The 6,000-nt window shown below is 46.4% G+C and overlaps 1 protein-coding gene across 1 annotated transcript in view; it reads left to right on the top strand.

The window, feature by feature from the left end:
- The first annotated feature begins 1,172 nt into the window (after nucleotides 1–1,172).
- The window catches only part of KYAT3 (kynurenine aminotransferase 3), a 71,406-nt gene continuing 66,578 nt past the window's right edge, over nucleotides 1,173–6,000 (top strand). Inside the window, exon 1 of the mRNA XM_043575514.1 lies at nucleotides 1,173–2,080. The gene's annotated coding sequence lies outside the window, so the exon portion shown is untranslated. The remainder of the gene's footprint in view (nucleotides 2,081–6,000) is intronic.

Here is a 6,000-nt window from a genome sequence, read left to right as displayed (position 1 = left end):
GATGGCAAGGGCTAAACATAAGGTCGCTCAGTTTCTTGTGGAACCTTATTTTCTTCCCTAATGGTTCTTTTCCCAGGGGGCCTGCCGAGGGCAATTCCCCAACAGACAATACCCCAGGTAGTTTTAAGGCCAAATTACCTAAAAGTGGGAGTACAAGAAGCTTCACTGTTGTTGGGCTGCCCTACAGTCACCAATCCATCCAGAGGCCGGGCCCTGCCACTCAGGCTTGGATAGCTCGGCTTCCAGCAATCATTCAATTCTGGGATCTAATGTTAGCTCAAAACAAACAAACAACAAACAAAAAACAAAAAAACCCTTCCTGGGGCACCTGGGTGGTTCAGTCGGTTGAGTGTCTAACTCTTGATTTTGGTTCTGGTTGTGATCCCAGGGGTGCTTGAGATTCTCTCTATCTGTGTGTCTGTACCTCTCTGGGGGAAAAAAAAAAATCCTTTCCTGACCATCCTATTTAAACCATCTGATGTCTCCACCCATCATTGCTTCTTTTATAGCAATTACCCTCTGAAGTCATTGTATGCATTAACTCCTCTACTGTCTGTTTCTGCCTCTGTAAGGTTCAGGACACTCACTTCCTCTGCTTCAGTTTTTCAAGCAGCTTCAGCACCCAAGTACTCCATTCATAGCTGTGACATGTGAGAAAAAGAAAAGCAGCACCGAACATTGGGAAATGAACCGACACTCTTAAGGCTTTGGCTTCAGTGTTGTTAGGAACCCACTGCAATGTTCCTTCCCCTACAAAACATAACAATCCAGGGGCGCCTGGGTGGCGCAGTCGGTTAAGCATCCGACTTCAGCCAGGTCACGATCTCGCGGACCGTGAGTTCCAGCCCCGCGTCGGACTCTGGGCTGATGGCTCAGAGCCTGGAGCCTGCTTCCGATTCTGTGTCTCCCTCTCTCTCTGCCCCTCGCCCGTTCATGCTCTGTATCTCTCTGTCCCAAAAATAAATAAACGTTGAAAAAAAAAATTAAAAAAAAAAAAAGTGTATTCCTTTGGGGCGCCTGGGTGGCTCAGTAGGTTAAGCGTCCAGCTCAGGTCATGATCTCACCCATGGTGAGTTCAAGCCCCACATCGGGCTCTTGACAGCTCCGGGCCTGGAGCCTGCTTCAGATTCTATCTCTCTCTCTCTCTCTCTGCCCCTCCCCTACTCACGTTCTGTCTCTCAAAAATAAAATAAGCATTTTTTAAAAAAAAGTATATTCCTTCAACCAAAGATTATCTTTGTTCTTTCCTCTAGGCCTGAGTACGATGCTACTGCCACACTCACTTCATCTACCCTCTCATCTTCTTAAAATAGGAGAGGCAGAAAATCCAATTGTGAAATTCGATTTTTAACAGAAACTGTGCTTTCGCTAGCATCGCCTCCCCCCCAAAGACATGTGGTGTCCTTTACTCTCCAGCGAGTTTTTTGTTCACTTTTAAAATCTCCTGTATTTTCCTTGGTGGCACATTCCCTTCTCAGTTCTTTAATCAAACCCATTTTACTGTTCAGAAATGGAAATTCCTGCTTTTTTTCCTCACCCCTGTCCCAGATGACGAATTACATCTACAAACCCCTTTCACACTCTGTTTAGTGTCGCCCTCTCTCAGGAACCTTAGCATTTATTCTCACTACAACTCTTCTCTGGCCTAAGCCCAGGGCCCGTAAGGTTTACCCTTTCTTCCAAATCAGCCCTCGTCCTCTAACATCCAATTAGGGCCCAGGGCCTAAATTTCATAACCAATCCGCGGCCACATCCAAGGCCCCTCCTCGACCCCACCCCCCTGCCCAGCCCAGCCTCTGTTCCTCTGACCTAACACCGCCCCCGCACCTCCACCTGCCCGGAGCAGTTCGCGATCCTCTCAGGCCCTCCAGCCCCTTTCAGCGCCTTCCGCCCCACCCCGCATCCCGTGGCATCCAGTCTGCGCTCGCGGCCGACGCCTCAGCCAATCCGCGTGCTGCATCCCGACCCCGCGGGCACCCGCGCCCAGACTCCGCCCCCACGCCCGAATCCTGACCCACTCGGCCCTGAAGCGCAGGCGTGACCCGAGCCGGGGGAGGCGAGACTGTCGCGCGCGTAGGAGGTGAGTGGGGTGTCAGGGGGGCGCTCCGTGTCCCGGCGCGCGGAGTCGTGTGGAGCGAGGCCGGGAGGGAGGCGGCCGGAGTCGGGCTTCCTGCGAGCCGGAGAGGCCGACTGGATCTCCTTCAGGACCGGGACTAGCGTTTGGGAGCAGGCGGCGTGACCCGGGGCTGGGTCCCTTGACCCACACCCTGGCGGTGCGGGGCGCCCGCGCTGACATTGTTTCCTCTGGAGAGGTGGCTGGCCTGGCAGGTGGGGCCCCAGCACCCCGGTCACCCCCCCCCCCAAAAAAAGCCTTTTTGACCCTTTTGCTCTTGATTTTACAACTTTGGCATTTTGAAAACACCGACAACAGTTCATCCAAAACCGGGATTCCTAACTGGAAAGGAAACGAAGGCTGTTAACTTGCTGTGTAAGTGAAGTGTGGAGTCTGAGGTGTGTGGTTAGAAAAGCAGCCCAATCTGCCGCTCCACGAGTGCGACCCCCCGCCCTTGGGCTGCCTCCCGGGCACGGGGGCGCCTGTCCCCCTCTGCAGCCTGAGGCCAGAATTGGGCAGCCCGCCCACTTCCACGGCAGGCGCCAACCGAGCACAAAGTCACTTCGTGTTGTGCTAGAACCTCATTCCTTCTCATGGAAACAAGGCAGCCACACTTCTTCCTCCAATCAGATTTATATTCGCCGAATCCATTTTCACAGATCGGCTTTTTAACAGTTTCAGGATCCTGCCTCCTTAAGTGTGGTGCGGGCTAAATATGGTTCGGTTTTCCCATTCTTGCTCCAGTGACAGGGCTTTGAGGCCTGTTATTCCCACTGTACTTCCCCGTCCAGTACCTGTTCACCTAGATGCCCTCTGTTGCACCAGGGAACTTTGCAAACAAGTTTGGAAGAAGTGGGCCGACAGGGAGAGCATAAGGTAGAAATAATCTTTGTTCAAACTGCTAACGTGGGCTGTGCATTGGCGTCAGCCTTTTTTGGAGTCACCTCACCTTGAGGCTTGCAGTTAACCTGAGCGATCTGAACATCGTCAGATTAAACATTTTCGTCATCACAAGCAAAGCAGTTATATGTAAATTGATCATTGGGGTTTAAGGCCAGAGTTTCAAACTGATAAGATTAATTTTGACTGCTTTGCTTACATTGTGGCTCTGGGTTCTGCTCCCCGCCCCCACCAACAATTCTCGACCCTTCTCAGCTTGTGGCACACACACCTTCTGTATCTTGGTTTTAAATACTCTACTCCAATGATGATAAATAGTTTAATTTTATATTGATCATGATTATTTCAATATGGAGCTGACCTTATGTATAATATGCTATAATCAGGTTTACCAGATCGCCTTGATATACAATTGCCTGGTTTTCTTCTCAGAGCATTGTTTTTAAGGAGAAGCTAGAAAAATATAGTGAAAATGTTGTTTAGAATTAAAAGCCATATACCTTTGATTTTTTTCTGACTTTTCAATGACATCCAAATTTGTTCATTTATTTTTATTATTTGTAAATATACATATGGAATGTTAATTGCATTAGAAAGTGCTGGTCAAAATGTGTTTATGTAAACTGCAGAAGAAAAATAGCTTCAGAGGTTCTGAATCTATAGCTGTCAGCCTACTTAGATTTCTTTGGAGCCTTTTTTTTTTCTTTCCCCCCATGGATACCCCACAATTTCTCCCACAAACAGATTACCTAGTGAGAGAGTAATGGTTGAGAAGAAGAGAGAGCCCGGATCTGGGTATTGAGAAATTCTATCATTTAGTGGCAGGTTGGAGGAGAGGTAGGAGGGAAATGAGGGATCCTACTACGTCAAAAGCCAAGAGAACACGGGTGTTTCTGGGAGGAGACAGGACTTACCCAGTAGTATCTGAAGCTGCAGAGAGCTCAAGGGTCAGAACTGACTTGAGCAAGATGTGCCTCTGTGGAGTAATGGGTACAAAAGTCAGATTGCATACAAGAAGAATGAAATCTTGCCATTTGCAACTAACTACGTGGATGGAACTGGAGGGGATTATGCTAAGCGAAATTAGTCAGAAAAAGACAAATATCATATGACTTCACTCATAGGAGGAATTTAAGATACAAAACAGATGAATAAAAGGGAAGGGAAGCAAAAATAATATAAAAACAGGGAGGGGGCAAAACATGAGACTCTTAAATATGGAGGAAAAACAGGGTTGCTGGAGGGGTTGTGGGAGGGGGATGGGCTAAATGGGTAAGGGGCATTAAGGAATCTACTCCTGAAATCATTGTTGGACCATATGCTAACTTGGGTGTAAAATAAACAATAGATAAATTAAAAAAAAAAAAAAGACTGCATCAGGTTGAAGAGTATGTAGATTGAGGAAAAGGAGACAACTAATCTGTCTTTTTAAAAGTTTTGCTCTTAAGAGAAAGTAACAGGAAGGTTTTGATTTGAAGAGGAAATGTACGATGGGGAGGAGAAGGTAGAGTCAAGAGTTTAATTCTTGGTTGGTGTTTTGTATTTGCTGTTTTTGTAACTGGAAGAGATGTGAGCAAGGAAAGTTGCATTTACAAGAGAAAGGGTAATAATCACTGGAGAAAGGTCTCTGTAGTGCTAGGAGTGAATGAGATCTAAGCCATGGGAGGAAGAATTATCCTTTTATGGGAGGGTGAGTTCCTGTAGTATAGAAAGGAAGGAAAAAAGGATTCTTTGGGCTTGGTGTTTTCTATTTGGGTAAATTGAGATGGTAAATCTGATGGCTTCTATTTTCTCTATGATAGGAAGCAAGGGCATCTATTTAGAACAAAGAGCTTTTAGGTTAGAGGAGTGTGGGAAAAATTAAAATCTGGACTGTAGGAGAGAAGTGTGGCCTGCCCTCTTAGGGTTTCCAGCTGGGCCTTAGAATTATACTGACATAAGGCAGATAGTAGGAGAAGCGTACAAAGAATCGGCCAAAACAACTGCTTTTATGCTAGGTTGAACGTGGAGAGGCAATTGTGGGAAAGTAACTAAAATATTTAGGTAAGCTAAAGGAAGATAAGGATTATTTTAACAAGGCCTCTTTTTACAAAATTCACTCAGCTTCAGTTTACCATCTAAGAGTGTTCCTTTTCTCCTGTATATGGAAGGCACCTTTCACATGGAAATTTTATCTCCTGTTTTCAGGAAGAAAAGGAAGGATCAGATTGCTCTTTTTGGCATTTGCTATTTTTCAAGTGCCTTTAGCTCAAAATAATTCTTATTCCAAAGTGGCGTATTTTGGGGTGGCATATCCTGCCATCCTTCCCCTACAAAATAGAGTATAACGCTGCAGAGTGTTGGGGGTCAATTCGAAGTTAATGGCCATGTATTTATGGTGAAACCACGCATCCTGTATGACCTTCCCCAGCTGGGGAAAACCAAACACTGTAGATGAGTTGATCCAGGGCTAGAGTGTTACAGACAGGTGAGAGGCTAGACAGGGTGGGGTAGGGCATTGTCTAGAAGATTGCTGAAGTGATGAACTGGCATCTATATTGGAAAATAAAGGAAAGTGCAGGCTGATTGGGAAAAGGAAAGGCAGCCTCCTAGAGATCTTGATAATACTGAAGAATAGAATAATTAATTGAAAGGAAAGATAGTTTATGGTCAAAGAGCAGAATGTTTCAATCAGTTATTTTGCAATTAGACCCGACTGAGGTAATGGCAAGGTGCAGTGTATGGTAGCAGGAGAGAGACTAAGGTGGAATGGAGCAGAAGAGCAGTGGACATGGGGATGTCACCTGTTGGGTGGATCATCTCTGAAGCCATTGAAATTACCTGGGATGGTCACAGTATTGAGTTGAGAATACTGTGTGCGCACTGACAAAGTCCTTAATAAGGACAGGGAGTTACCAGCAGGACAGAAGATAATGTCAGTGAGGCAGATGAGGGAAGTAATAGTCTGGCAGTGGTAAAATGGATGGCAAGAAAGAGTTAGGTGGGGC

This window comes from Prionailurus bengalensis, chromosome C1, assembly GCF_016509475.1.
Source record: "Prionailurus bengalensis isolate Pbe53 chromosome C1, Fcat_Pben_1.1_paternal_pri, whole genome shotgun sequence".
Lineage (NCBI taxonomy): Eukaryota > Metazoa > Chordata > Mammalia > Carnivora > Felidae > Prionailurus > Prionailurus bengalensis.
This window is presented reverse-complemented; position numbering and strand designations above follow the sequence as displayed.